The following is a 15639-nucleotide window of genomic DNA, read 5'->3' as shown; positions in this document are numbered from 1 at the left end:
AAAAGTGGTAATTGATAGTTGGGTATCAGACCCTTAAAATATAGTCCTTCAACTCTGATACAAAAATCATGAATAACAAGAACAGCACTCCTCAAGGGCTGCACACAGGACTGTACAGGTGAATTATAGGAAAATGTCTTGAGAGTTCTTGATGAAAACATGCAGACATTGAAAGAAGCCTCTTATTCTTTAAAAAGGTCCAAATGACTCGCATGTCATTGACTAAAAAGATAGTAGTAGGCATTAGAAACAGGATGTTTGGGTCCAATCTCAGCTCTGCCACTGATATGGTTTGTGACCTTGGGCAATTCACTTTTTACCCCATCATCCCCTGTCTCTCCTTCCTCCTTTTTTAAATCTTTTTTTTTCCTTGCCTCTTTGACTATAAGCCATTTGGGACAAGGACTGTCATTCTCTATATCAGTGGCTACCAATCAGTTGATCTTGGTCCACCTGTAGATCTCGGAGCCACTTGTGGTAGATCTCAGAGCCTCTTGGAATCAATCTGAGGCTGGGGTCAGGGGCTGAGTGCCCGCATGCATGCACACTCGTGCCTGAGCCCAGCAGGTCAGCCCATGGGGGAGAGAAAGGGTGGGGACTAGATGGAGGTCCCCGTGGTGAGGGACAGTGCTGCAGGAGCAGGGGTAAGTTGAGTGGGGCCCTAGCTGGGTGGGACTTACCTGCTGGGGAGGTGTGCCTCCAAATAATTTTTTCTCCCTCTGCTTTGATCTGCCCTCCCTTACCTGCTGGATGTGGGGATGGGTTGGCAGTGGCACACGGTAGATCTTGGGTTGCTTTGAAATGCCAAAGGTGATCTACTTAAAAAGGTTGGAGACCACTGCTTTGTATGGCTGTACTGTGTGAAGGCTGAGGCCTCTAGATATTAACGTGTGAATGATAACCTAATTAAACCATATGTAATAATGATGATATTATGGAACAACTTAAAATGCATAGCAGAAAACACCATGCCTGAACTGCATATCGCTTAATTCTCCAACCAGGAGCTAAGTTGTCATGTTACTGAGGGCAACATATATGAGAAGATTTCCATGCGATCTGTAGATGCTCAGCCATTCTCAGGAGGAGTCTCAGTTTACACGGTTGTAAATTTTTGAACAGTATTCCTAAATTCATGGGGCACGCTGATAAAAACTTTCTTGGTCAATACCGATAGCTGATTATTAACCATCCATATCAGCCAATGCCAATCCGATAACAGATTTACTTTAAAATGCCTTGCATTAAATGGCTGACATAAATAAACCTTTTTTGGCACGTTCCAGCAGCCTCCTACATCATGTATCAGCATTCCGGTACTTAAAAATGGCAGCTCGAGGGAACCCAGGCATCTGGGGGCCTAGCCCCGTGCGTAGAGGGAACCCAGGTGTCCAGGGCCCTGGTGAGAAGGCATTATTATCAGTAAACATTATCGGCTACAGCGGCCAAAAAAGGGAAAAAAATTCCTGGTTTCAATTCCACATCAACATGAGCATATTTTACAGAGTTGTGGATTCTTCCCTCCCTCATAGGTTTTTAAACAAGTTTATTTTAAAATGCGATACAAGTGATAACTCTCACCATGAGCAGAGCAGTTCTGGTAGTGCCTAAATTTATTCAGCTTCTCTCTTCACTCTGAGCCCTCATACTATACCAAGCACTATTCCATGGGTCAGTCTGTTCCTCTCATGCATTCCACACCCAACACACACAATCCTGATTCATAGATGTTAGGGTCGGAAGGGACCTCAATAGATCATCAAGTCCGACCCCCTGCATAAGCAGGAAAGAGTGCTGGGTTTAGATGACCCCAGCTAGGTACTCATCTAACCTCCTCTTGAAGACCCCCAGGGTAGGGGAGAGCACCACCTCCCTTGGGAGCCCGTTCCAGACCTTGGCCACTCGAACTGTGAAGAAGTTCTTCCTAATGTCCAATCTAAATCTGCTCTCTGCTAGCTTGTGGCCATTATTTCTTGTAACCCCCGGGGGCGCCTTGGTGAATAAATACTCACCAATTCCCTTCTGTGCCCCCGTGATGAACTTATAGGCAGCCACAAGGTCGCCTCTCAACCTTCTATTGCGAAGGCTGAAAAGGTCCAGTTTCTCTAGTCTCTCCTCGTAGGACTTGGTCTGTAGGCCCTTGACCATACGAGTTGCCCTTCTCTGGACCCTCTCCAGGTTATCCGCATCCTTTTTGAAGTGTGGCGCCCAGAATTGCATGCAGTACTCCAACTGCGGTCTGACCAGCGCCCGATAGAGGGGAAGTATCACCTCCTTGGACCTATTCGTCATGCATCTGCTGATGCACGATAAAGTGCCATTGGCTTTTCTGATGGCTTCGTCACACTGCCGGCTGATGTTCATCTTGGAGTCCACTAGGACTCCAAGATCCCTTTCCACCTCTGTGCCACCCAGCAGGTCATTCCCTAGGCTGTAGGTGTGCTGGACATTTTTCCTCCCTAGGTGCAGCACTTTGCATTTCTCCTTGTTGAACTGCATCCTGTTGTTTTCTGCCCACTTGTCCAGCCTATCCAGGTCTGCCTGCAGCTGTTCCCTGCCCTCCGGCATGTCCACTTCTCCCCATAGCTTTGTGTCATCTGCAAACTTGGAGAGAGTACATTTGACTCCCTCGTCCAAGTCGCTGATGAAGACATTAAAGAGTATCGGTCCAAGGACCGAGCCCTGCGGGACCCCACTGCCCACACCCTTCCAGGTTGAGACCGACCCATCTACCACGACTCTTTGGGTGCGACCCTCTAGCCAATTCGCCACCCACCGGACTGTGCAGTCATCCACGTCACAGCCTCTTAACTTGTTCACCAGTATGGGGTGGGATACCGTATCGAAGGCCTTCCTGAAGTCTAAGTATACGACATCCACCCCTCCTCCTGTGTCCAGGCGTTTCGTAACCTGGTCATAAAAAGAGACTAGGTTGGTCAGGCACGATCTGCCTGCCACAAACCCATGCTGGTTTCCCCTCAGCATAATCTGCCCTGCCAGGCTCTCACAAATGTGAGCCTTGATAATTTTTTCAAAGACTTTACCAAGGATGGAGGTGAGACTGACTGGCCTATAGTTGCCTGGGTCCTCCTTCCTCCCCTTTTTGAAAATGGGGACCACGTTAGTCCTTTTCCAGTCCTCTGGGACTTGGCCCGTGTGCCACGAGCGTTCGAATATTCCCGCCAGTGGCTGTGCAATGATGTCGGCCAGTGCCTTCAGCACCCTCGGATGGAGCCCATCCGGGCCTGTCGACTTAAAGGCATCCAGTTCTTCCAAGTGACTCTGCACCACCTCAGGATCTACGTATGGAAGTCTGGCGCCTTGCTGCTGCCTCTCTACAACCCCAGTGAGAGACTTGTTGTGCCCCTCACTTAGGAACACTGAGGCAAAGAACTCGTTGAGGAGTTCAGCCTTGTCCCCCCTATCTGTCACCAATTGTTTCTGCCCATTTAGCAGCGGTCCTATTCCTCCCTGGGCCTTCCTTTTACTCCCAATATATCTAAAAATCAATTTCTTGTTGTCTTTTACTTGGGTTGCCATCCTCAGCTCCATGGTAGCTTTGGCCCGCCTAACTGCCTCCCTACAAGCACGAGCAGAGGAGGTATATTCATCTTTGGTGATCTCACCCTGTTTCCACTTTTTATGTGCTCCCCTTTTGGCCCTTAGGCTGCCCTGGATTTGTCTGGTCAGCCATGGAAGCCTTCTGGCCCCTTTCCCTTTTTTGCCTCGCTCGGGGATCGTCTTGCTTTGTGCCCGAAGGATCGTTTCCTGTTTATCAAGGAAGTTTAGAAAACCATTTTTCAACAGGAAAACTTCCCAAACCACATACCAGGAACATGCATGTGACCCTTCATGAAAAACAGAAAAAGGGATTGTGAGCTCAAATTCTTCCTCACTGACGCAACTTTAATTGACTTTTACTGTTCATGAATTTGCTTCAAGCCTAGGACATCACTTTGTGAATACAAAGAATATGGATTTAACTGCGGGGAAAATTAGTAGCTAAGAGAAACTACAGGCAACACCCTGTAGGTTCAGGGTCTACTCTTGTTGGCCAAATGCATACAATAGAAGTAGTACATTGTGGACACTTGGAAGGAGATAGCTACATAGTCCAAAAGTTTATAGGGAATGCTACAATAATATTTATATGAGAGAGAAGTTGATCATGAACATAAATGAAGTATTGAACAGGAGAGCTGAAAAAGCAATAACATCTACTTAAAATATGTTTGCTGTTTGTCAGTGAATGATTGCAGATGACTAAAAACCATATATCCAATTACGGCCTCTACTTGCAATTCCAGTTAAGAAGTAAATTGATACTTGGACTCTTTATCAACTGATAGAAATAAATAGGAAGCTGAAATAAGCAACATGAAGCCAACAATATATGGTGGGATTCTGCCAGAAGCTGAGCAACCTCATTTCTCACTGAAGTCAGTTGGCAATTAAAAAAGGCATTCAGCTCCTCCTAGGATTACCTGGCAGCTTGCAGGGATTAATTTATAAGAGGTGTTATTTTTTAGGTTCAAAATGGTAGCTAAGGCCCAGATCCTATGAACGGATTTATCAAGCGTGAGTTAAGAAAGGACTTTAAGTGCTAATAAAAGATGCCCCTTGGAAAGTAGGTAAGTCAACCAGTGGCAAAGCCATCCTGAATTTTCTGCTTATTAACAAGAGAAGGGTGACAGGACATGTGAGGCCAGTGCAGAACTGTCCCCAACTATATCATCCTACCCAAGGCTTTGCACTTCTCCTTATTGAATCTCATGAGATTAATCATGAACCATGAAACCTATTGAGTAAATTTGGAAATACTAAAAATTATTGGCATGAAAGCCAGGTTGCTACTGTGGTCACAACATCACTAATGTATGTTTTCCATCTGCTGGTTTTGTGAGCCTATGATATGATATTTTATAACTCTTAATAGGAATATATTTTTGCCTGCATCTCTCTCTGGCTATTACGTGACAATGATATTCAGATGTGAAGGCCCTGAGAAAATGTACAGATTCACAAACAAAAGAAGGAGGCATTAAACTGGTAAATTATTTAATTTATTTGTTTGCATTATCTGGAATCTCTGAAGCAATTACTTTTGCAAAGTAAAAGATGCAGGTCTTTCATTCTGCATTTTTACAGGGTAGAGAAAATAGCCCTGAGGTCTGGTTCTACAAGACTCTGAATTAATACCGAAATCTGATAGGATCTGGCTCTCACAGCCTGCACACTTACCAAATCATATCTTAGCATTAATAGTTACTTTACTTCCAGCAATGGCTTTTCCAACTCATTTATCTGGCATTAAGACTTGTGCATAAGTGTTGCCTCTTGTTCAGCATCTATGATTTTTTATATTAACTCAGTTTCATGTGGTTGGTGTCTCTGCTTTCCTTACTAATACTTCTATATAATTACAGTAGCATTTTCTCTGTGGGCCAAGGCTTGTTTTGATTCTTTATTTTCTGTAAGATAAAGACTTCCTTTATTTCATCATACATGGCTCCTCAGCAGGCCAGATGCTGTCAATTGCTGTTTGTCATTTTCTCTGACAAAACATTTTATCATTCTTCACTCTGCTCTCAGTGTCTTCATGAGTATAAATAAGAACAGAATTTTGTTCCAAACATGTCATCAGGATAATTGGAGAGCTTTGTAGATTGCTGGGTCAGGGATGAATCTAGCCATTATGGCAAGTTAGTGAGGACACTAAGCAAACAAAACCTGCTTTAGTCACAGATAGTTGAAAAACCTACTATAAGCACTCCCCCTTCTCTCTCCTTTTCCCCTCTCTCCCAGTATATGGAAGAATAAGCAGCTTCTCTGATGCTCAATGATACCAGCTGTATGTTCAATTAACAAACTAACTACACCTACATGCTTGTTGTTCATTAACTGCTTTATTGTTACAATGCCACTACCACAAGATGAAGGTGACACACCTCCCACTCCAAAATAGGCACACAAAAATGAGATAAAAGGAAGGGAGCACATTTAAAAAAGAAAAAAAAATGCACCTGTAGCTCCACATCCTCAGACCCTGCGGTCCTTTAACCTGTCCAATCAATTGGAGTTTGGTCTGGTTGGTACTTGAATAAGAGCTCTCTAAAGAAGGCCCAGGCGTGATGTAATGGTGCTAAGGACCCAGTAGGTACCATTTTTCCATGTAAAGTAGTGCTAATCCAGTGCAGTATCTTGGTCTTAGTAATGTTTTGCACTGAGTGAAGGATTGCTTATCACAAATTACAAAATTTAAACTTATGGATCACTTAAATGAAAAAGAAAATGGAGAGGTTAGGGTGCTAGCCTAGGAGTTTGGATACCCAGGCTCAGCATTCTGCTGTGCTACAGACTTTCTGTGTGAGCAAGTGCAACTCGTAAGGCTCAGTCCTCACAGCATTTAGGTACTTAGCTGCAAACTGTAGATATCTAAATCTAAAACTTAGAGCCTGAGCCCCAACTCAGTTGCTGTTTGAGGCACCTGAAGTCCCCAAGTGCTTGCATGTCCACCACTGGGTGTACCCAGAACTCCATAAGTCTCAACACTGATGAGCAGTTCTCTACATGGTCTAAGCCAGAAGTGTCCAACCTTTTTGAATGTGGGGCCGGATCATGAACTTTTTATTACCCAAGAAGCTGGCAAGCCATATTCAAAGATCTCACAGGAAGCTGTATCACATCAGGAAGTGATGTCACATGACCTTTGACACCAATGAAGTTGCAAGAAGTGACAATGAAATGGGTCTGGAAATGTGGTTTAAAATCCAAAATAAAAACAATATAAAAGCAACAATGAAATAATACCAAACACTTGACTAAAATAAACACTTAGGTTACAGCAGCAAGCTATTCTGGCATTCCTCCCTTGTCGGCCTGGCAGCTTTGCAGGGAAAGGGGCCAGGCCTTGGGTGCTGCTTGGTGCCCTGGCCACATTTTGCCCAAACCCATCCTCCCAGACACTCACTGCTTGGAAAGAAACAGGCTAGAATCAGGGGCTCAGCAGGCCATACCTAACCCCCTTCTGGCTGCCTTGGCCTGAGTTCCTCAGAGTTTTGCATCCAGTTATTATTTTTTTAAAAGTGGAAGTGGCTGAGACCTCTCGCCCGTACCACACAAGGCATCTGAGACAGAAGGGTGCCCGTTCTGCTGCTCTGGTGGCTGTGGATACTGCCTTGGAAGGGAAGGCAAAAGGTCAGGGATGCCCCTGGCTTCCTTGCATTGTTCTCTAGCCTCTTCCAGCTGAACCCTCTTTTGTGCAACCTTGTATTAATTTTTATTTTTTACTTTTTGAGCCCCTGTGCCCCTTGGCCATGCCCGTACAGGCTGGAAGAGGGATGGCCTTCACCCATGGTGTTTGGTGGCTCTGGGCTGGGAGTGCAGCTGCAAGGCAGCCGAGTTGGGCCTGCGGCCCTGTGTGGGCAGAGCTGTCTGCTTGGGGGCAGCTGGAGGGGTTTAGTTTTCTCTTCCTGGATACAAGCCTGGTTCAGGTGGCCCTTGAGCAGTGACAGTTGGTAGGCTCTGGGGCTGGGGGCTGTTAGCTGGAGCCCAGCTGCCCGGGCCTTTCAGTGGCACACAGTGCTTTTGGTCTCATGGCTGCAAGGAGCAGCCAGAACTGGGAGCAGCTGGTGGGGCGGGGCAGGGCAGGGCAGGAGCGCGGCGGTCCCAGGGCCCCCGGCTCTACCCGCAGCAGCCAGCTCCTGCCCTGGGCTGAGGCAAGGCCGCCGGAGGAAGCGGCGGCAGGTCCTGCCTGGGCTGTGCAGTGCCGGGCTCTTCCCCCTGCCTCTTCTCCGGCAATGGCAGCAGGCACCACAGCTGCTGCCTCATGTACTGATGCCGGCACAGGTGCCAGGCGGCCCTTCCACAACCGGGAGCCAGGTAACGATGCGCTGCCCCCTGCGGGCTTGCGTCCCCTCTCCCCCTGCTGCCCTTCTTCTCCTCCCCAGCGGGCACAGGTGCTGGTGCCACCGGCGCAGTCCCCTGGGCCTGGGCGGGTGGCACTATGGGCTCGGGACCCAGCACTGATGGGGGTGGAGGAAAACACCTTCTCGTTGCTTAACTTTGATGGACTTTTTGGGTGATGAATGCACTGGGCCTCACAGAAAAGCAACATGTGCCTTCCTGCAAGCAGCGGAGAGAAACCAACTGCCCTGCCCTGCGCCACCCCTTCCCCACCAATGCAGCGCAGACTGCCCCCATTGCGGGGCTTAAAGGAGCCGCATGATGGGCACAGGGAGGCATGCAGCTGAAGTTGGCTTCCCATGTGCTGCTGGGGACGGGAGGAGCCCAGCTGGGTCTGCACCGGCCAACAGAAGCGGCGGCAGAGCCATGTGCTGCTTGGGAAGGGATGAGCCCAGCCGGAGCAGCAGGGGCTCAGCTGCATTTCCCCCCTGCCTGCACCGGTCAGTCCCGAGCAGCACACAGCTCCACCGTCGCTTCTGCTGGCTGGTGCAGACCCGGCTGGGCTCCTCCCATCCCCAGCAGCACGTGGGAAGCCGACTTCAGCTGCATGCTGCTCCAGATGGGACAGACCCGCCCAGGTCGACACCAGCCAGCAGAGGCGGCGGCGGAGCCGTGTGCCGCTTGGGACTGACTGGCGCAGGTAGGGGGAAAGTGCAGCTGAGCCCCTGCTACTCCAGCTGGGCTCATCCTGTCCCGAGAGGCACATGGCTACTCCTCATCCCAAGCGCACTGCGTTGGCAATGTCAAGCTGACATGGTGTGTGGGGGAACCTTGTCCCTTCCCCAGCCCTTCAGCAGCCATTAGGAAGCTGCTGAGGGGCTCGGAGGGAAAAGGGGTGGGAACAAAAGTAAACAGTTTTTACTTTTGTTTCCCATCGCAGCACCTTGGGCCTCAGAAAATGCCTTGGTGGGCCTCATGGTGGCCCATGGGCTGTATGTTGGACAAGCCTGGTCTAAGTCTAGCTGCTACTGGGATCCCTGATCCATCTATTTTGCCTGCAAAACCTGTTTTAGTGAGCTTTCTCACAGCACATCTACTGGATCAGATTCTGCAGCTAGAAAAGGAGGTGAGAGACTTGAGATTTTTTTAACCTAATAGTCCACAACAGCAGTTGGCAACCTTTTTAGGCTGAGGGTCAAATGACAGTTGAAGCTAGAGGTGGGTTGGTGGTAGGACCTAGCTACTGCTTCTCTATATCTCTGTGGTGGCATGGGGAGAGTGACTGCTGCCTAAGTACCTTCCTGACAAATGCTGCTGAAAACCCACAGGTTGGATCAAATGGCTCCACAGGCCAGATCCAGCCCATGGGCTGTAGGCTGCTATCTTCTGCACTAGAGGTTTGTTCAAAATGAGGAAATGCAGTTTTGATTTCCTCCTCTTCCCCCTGAGGGACTTCAACCTGGATCTCTCAGCTTCTGGGCTACTGAGTATTCTGGCATGCGTATATTGTTATCCTACCTGTTGAAGTCATTCCACCCTCTGTGGAATAATTAAATATTCAGTGGGTCAGAGAGAATGAATGACTCGAGCTAGTGATTAGCTGGGGTGGGCAATTATTTTGGGCAGAGGGCCGCTTACTGAGTTTGGGCAAGCTATCGAGGGCTGCATGACAGGCAGTCCAGGGCAGATTAATATTAATTTTCCAAATTTTTTAGGGGCCCCATGGGCCAGATAGAATGGCCTGGTGGGCTGCATCCACCCCCCCGGGCCGCATTTTGCCCACTCCTGGATTAGGGCATTTTCCTGAGAGGGGGGAGATACAGGTTCTTGGCCCCACTCTGCTGCTTTAAAATATTTTTATTTTCTGTGCACACTAAAGAGGGATGGTAACCTAGGCATCCCTTCTCAACCCCTTTCCTACTCACTAATTATTTGGGCTAGAGAGGGAAAGATCTCTCCTTTTCCCTTTCTCCCCTCTCCCAACTCCTCTGCCCCAGGTCAATGAATTACTTACTCCATGGAGAGATGAACATCTTCAGCATGAGGAATGGAGTGCCATACTGTCTTAGCTGGGTGTTTAGGGCATCACCTAAGAGGCTGGAGATGCAGATATAAATCCCTCTGAGCTGAGATCAGGAGGGAATTGAAACTTGTTGTCTCCTTTGTGCTCTTGAGTGAAAGGGACTTCTACTGAGAGAGAGGGCCTGTTTAGACAATTTATTTGAGAAGCCCTCAGGATTGGAATTTCAAGTGGAAATAGATACTTCTGTCTCCAGGAGGGAATTGAACAATCTTTTTCTTTGCAACTTCTTTTGGATAGTTTGAGCAGCTCCCTGCTTGGTGGCTAGATTCAATGAACTCTTCCCATGAGTTGTCCAGGGAGCCCTGTTGCCTCTCAAGTGTGGTGGGTTCCACTAGGTGGCCAGGGCAAAAATCCATTACTGGCTCTAGCACTTCCAGATCATAAAAGGTATGTAGATGCCTAATTGAAGGAGCTGGGCTTTAATTTCTTCCACGGGTGACTGGTGCTGGTCAGGGGGGGCACGTGCCCCCTGCAACCAGTCAGCAACTGGGGAGGGTCCCCCTGCAGCCAACCTCACTGCCTGGGGGGGGAGGGTCCCCGCAGCTGATCTCGCTCTATGGGATGGGGGTCCCCCATGGCCAAGCCTGCCAACTGGGGGCAGGAGTCTCCCGCAGCCAATCATGAGGCTGCTGATTGCTGTGCCTGCTTCCGGGAGTGGCTGCAGCAGCTTCTGGGAGCACCACGGCGCTCCACTCCCTGGCCGGCACTTGCAGGGGGGGCACCGGCGCTCCTGTCTGCCCCCTCTGCCCATTTCCTAAGTGGCGAGCGCAGCCACTCAGGGAATGCACAGGTGGTCTCGGGTGGAACCTGCACCCCCTACGCATCGCTACTGATTTCTTTTGGTCTCTCTTCCATACCCATAAAACAATTGAATAATTGGAAAAATTGTTCTTTGCAAGCTTTTGAGCAATCTGATGCCCTTTCTCAGACACAGAAGACTACTGGTCTGTGTCTTCTCTCTAGGGTCCAAGTTAAAGGCAAGGAGTGTTTGAGATGGGTGAAGTCATAAATAACACTATTTAGAAAGCTCTGTTTTTTTTTTAAGAATATGGCTGTAAATTCTACCTAAATGCTCCAGTTCCCTCACTGAATACCATTTAGATCATTGAAATTTTTGTCCATCTAAATTTCCCCTCAAGGTTCAAATGCAGCTGCTGTCCTTTTCCACAGCCTGGCCTAATTAGGTGCCTTGGTGCATGCTGTAATGAAGCTGCCATATTTTATTCCAGTGGTAGTGACCCTTCAGTGCCTGTTCTTGCACAGGTGATTTGTAAAGTGCTGTGGAATTACAGATGCAATAGAAAAGCGAGAGATTGTGATTCTTATGTTACTAATGAATTGTTTTCCCAAATCCCCTACCAGATAAGTTCTTAGCAATATACACAGAAAAAACCCAGGAAAGTAATCGGTGAGAAGGAAGGTGTGAAATATCAGGTGCGATAACATAGTTGAGTGAAAAAGCTGGATATTTCACTCTGTTGCTGATGTTTTTCTAGATTTCCCCATCCTCAGACTAAAGCAAGAAAAAAATTCAGTTCAGAGAAAATGAGAGTCAAGAAGGCACTGTAGGCAGGCAGACAGCAATAGCACTGAGATGACCTTGTTGCTGGGCAGAAAGTATCAGCCCCTATTGAAATAATTATCTTTGTTCTGAATTTCATCTGGAATAAACCAAATAGCAGCAGTTCATCCTTTGAAGAGAGAGTAATTCCCCTTGAAGAGAGAGTACAATCAATTGAGAATAGGCACAGTTTGCTTCAATAGATGCATTGTGCACAGGCAAATCTGTGGATGTCAATACCTCATTACAATCAGACCAATATTCTATGGAAACTTTGGCTGTGGATATTTTTAATTAAGGGGCTGATTTTTCAGTGAGACCTCACTAATGTCTGAGTATGCTCAGGTGCCTCAGTACCTGTGCACAAATATGAAAGAATCTATCAGCAGTGTATGTGAAAATACCATCCTCTACACACATGAAGATGGATACATACAGGAACTTTGGTCCCTCGTTCCAAAATTCAGTCTCAAAACCCCTGCTTAGCCCTGGAGGTACCTTAATTTCTGCCCCCCTCCCCCCCCCCCCCCCCCCCTGTTTTGCATGGGTGCAGATCACCTAAAAGTTGACAATACCGGGGAACTGAAAACCTAGTTCTTGCCTAAGGCCCAGTGACATGATGATGGCAGTTCCCCATTTAAGTGCCAAGCTACAGTTGAGGGTTCAGGGTTATGGATCCAGAGTGTGGATGAGTGTCTCCCTCCAATACAGAGTTATTCACTTAACTCTCAGCGCTAGGGGTTAAACCACATTCCTTTCCTTGGCCTACCCTACTCTGTAGCTGAGTTGGCTCCCTGCTTTCTGGAATCCCATTCTTAGGGATCTGACTCTTTCCAAACACAATAAAGGGAGCCTACATCCCTATTGTGGGGTTGGGAATTCTACTTGACTGCACAGCATCTAAAAGTTGGGTACAGCAGCTCCGAGTGCCCTTTGTGAACTAAGTGAACTAGTGCGAAGGTAGTTGTGTACCAGTGTGACGTGCTGAATGCATAGTAGAGACCAGCAGCTAAAAGAGCCAATATATTTCTAAGAACTTGAGATGGTTGTGTAGGCAGTATTTAAGACAAAGCCATGTGGCACGTCTCTACATTCAGCTTTTTTTTTTCTCTCTCCTTGTAAGTTTAAATCTCTTCTCTTGGAAGCATCTCTCACTAATTCAAAACCAACTGTCCATAAGTTGCAGGCTGTTCAAATGTTGCCATCTTCGTGCTTTTCTTTTAATCCCCTTCAAACCTTTAAAGGCAGCCACAAGGAATTGGATAAGTAACTGACACTTACATTTTTTGAGTGGAGGTATAGTTGAGAGAAACACAAAAATGCTCCCAGTGCTTGGACAAGGGCTGGTAAAAGAAATGTCACTTTGGCACTGTTGCCCTCATGCTACATGTGCATGTGTGTGTGGTTTATTGCTATCGCTCAGGGCAGCTGTGTTAAGAAAGCCAGAGACATTAAAGCGAATTTCATATGTCACAAAGGGAACCGGTGCCCTCCACACTGCAGTTTATCTATAAGCCAGCCTGCAGAAAATGTGGAACGCTGCATCCATAGCATAGTTTGTTGCTTCCCTTATCGCAACAGATCAATACATGTATGCTGCATGTGGTGTATCCACACCTCGCAATGGTTGTATTATTGAATGCTAAAGAACCTACCCTGCAGTGTCCTGGGCTGTTGTTGGAAGAAAATGCATGTGGGTCATTTTCCAAAAGCAAGGAACAATGCCCTCCCAGCAAGTACTGTTATTTTTCTTATCTTAATAACTCTTCTACTCTGCTCCTCACAAACCCCATAACACACCTCTTCCTGTCCACTCTCATATGCCACTGCTACAATTCCCTTCTGACTCATTAATTTGACAGTGATATAGCCTAAAGCGTACCTGCCCATTTCCAGGGACTTTAAACACAGGTGTTTTTACCTACAAGGTCCTGATTATTGGTTCTTGTTACAGGCTATGCTTATAATCTGGTTCCAGTGCCTGCAGTGTAGTGAAGACATCCCCAAATCAGCTTTAAACCAGCTAGCTGGGGCGCTAGAACAGTTAGCCGCGTGTGAGATAATTTACCTTCCTTTAAGGATGTTTTGCAAACCACAGTTAGCTCCATGCTTCTTCAGCAAGGCTGCTACTGGTACCTGACCTAACTACTGTAGTTTAAAGCTAGCTTGTTTATCTCCACACTAAATTACTGTCACCACTGTGACTGTAGTGTTGATGTACCTACAGTCTCATTACATCCTCCTTGCACTTCAGTAGTTCACATGCTTTAGCTGTCCATTTTACCCAGCTGTTGTAGAGTTAACAGTATGGGCCAAGCATAGGTACATATTTTTTTAGCTTTTGTTTGCAATCTTCAGTTCTAGCAACTCGTTTGCATTTTTCTTCTTTTTTTTCCACCCCCTAGATAACAGCTGAGTTATTGCTTCCAGTCATCCAACTATAAGAGCTGGCAGTATCTGTATAACACTGTTACAGTACAGTCCTCAGAGTTTCCAGCACAGTTAAGGTAAAAGAGGTCTTGATTACTGACAACTGGAATAAGCTAACTTTGAAGCTTTGGGTTAGCTTAATGAAAGCTCTCATAGTTATTAACAGCTGTATCTGGCTCTGTGGGCAGCTTATTTCTGTCTCCATTACTGGCACTACAACTGTTTCCAGGCCCTTTTATTATCACTTGCATTGCAGTGTGAGGCCCTTGGCCAAGATTGGGATCCCATTGTACTAGACACTGAATACATGCATGGGAAGATACAATTCCTACCTCAAAGACCTTATTATCTAAGCAGGTGAAGAGAGGGAGATGAAGTGACTTGGCTGATATTACACAGTGAGTGAGTGGCAGAGCCCAGACTAGAACCAAGGTCTCTGTATCCTTTTCCAGTGACATAATCCTAACTGTTACCTTTTTTGCATTTCTGTTGTGTGTAGTCTGGCCACTGAAGTACCTCAAGAATAGAGTTAGTGCATAGTAATTTTTTTAAACTAAATTTAGTGCTTATTCATAATAACTACATAAAGACTACCAAAAAGTTAAATGTTTACTTATAATTCTAGGAGAGACTAGTGTTGATATTTCTGTCCTTTCCTGGCATCATTCAGAAGTTTTTTGTTCCCCAGGAAGTTAAAGTCCATGTCTTCGCATTCTTCTGAAAAATGAATGCAGGTCTATTCGCCTTTTCTGCTTTTCACTATGAAATTGTGTTCTTTTGACCATTCTGAGTTGAAGAACGTCTTTCGCTTGGGCATTTTGAATTAAGGGTGATGTCAAACTGATTTTGAAGACAAACGTTTAATGGCAGCAAGCAACAGCTGTAACATAAGGACGTCATTAGAAAGCATGGCAAAGTGGATCTTTGTTGGCATTCGCGGGACCAATGCAAACATGGGATTCATTAAATGACAAATATATTAACCAAAGAAGACAAACAACCTAAAGTTCAATTGTGGGCTGAAACGTTGGGTGTCTCAAGAGAAAAATAGAGGACATACAGGCATCTGGTTTTGTATCAACAGAGGACAGAAAGCGGAAAACTAGAATGTCCTCTATAAAACTGGACAAATGGCCACCCTAGTGTAGTGCCTGTTGTATTCTAGTATTTGGTAAGCACAAATAGGCTAAGTATAGACATTCAAAAAGCTTGAGCCTGAAACGATTCAACTTTTGCAGGTTAGTTTAACCTGTGTAGATTGAACCAAGAAGCATTCATTTTTGATTCCAGAAATGCAGCTGCATGCCTGTAGTGGCTCAGGCCAGAAGCTTGCGGGGGAAGGGGAGATGCTGGAGTGAGCCCTCCCTTTCTGGGGGTGAGGGGGCATGGCTGGCCCCTGGCAGGCTGAATATGATTGGGGAAGGGTTTAAACCTTCACCCTGGCCTGCAGGGACCCCAGCTGGGGTGTGTCTGGAAGGGGAAGGGGGAAGCAGCCTTGGCCTGAGGGTGTGGAGGGGCCGGGCTGGCCTGGGCAGTGGGGGCAGGGCCCTTCCCAGTCATCTACGACTTGGGCTGGGGCCACAGGAGCTGTGAAATTGTCCTGGGACAGCCCAGACTGATGTAGCCCTACCCCAGCCCTTGGTGAGGTGGGTGGATGGTG

This window comes from Alligator mississippiensis, chromosome 1 (genome assembly GCF_030867095.1).
Source record: "Alligator mississippiensis isolate rAllMis1 chromosome 1, rAllMis1, whole genome shotgun sequence".
Classification (NCBI taxonomy): domain Eukaryota; kingdom Metazoa; phylum Chordata; order Crocodylia; family Alligatoridae; genus Alligator; species Alligator mississippiensis.
Note: the sequence above shows the minus strand (reverse complement) of the source record.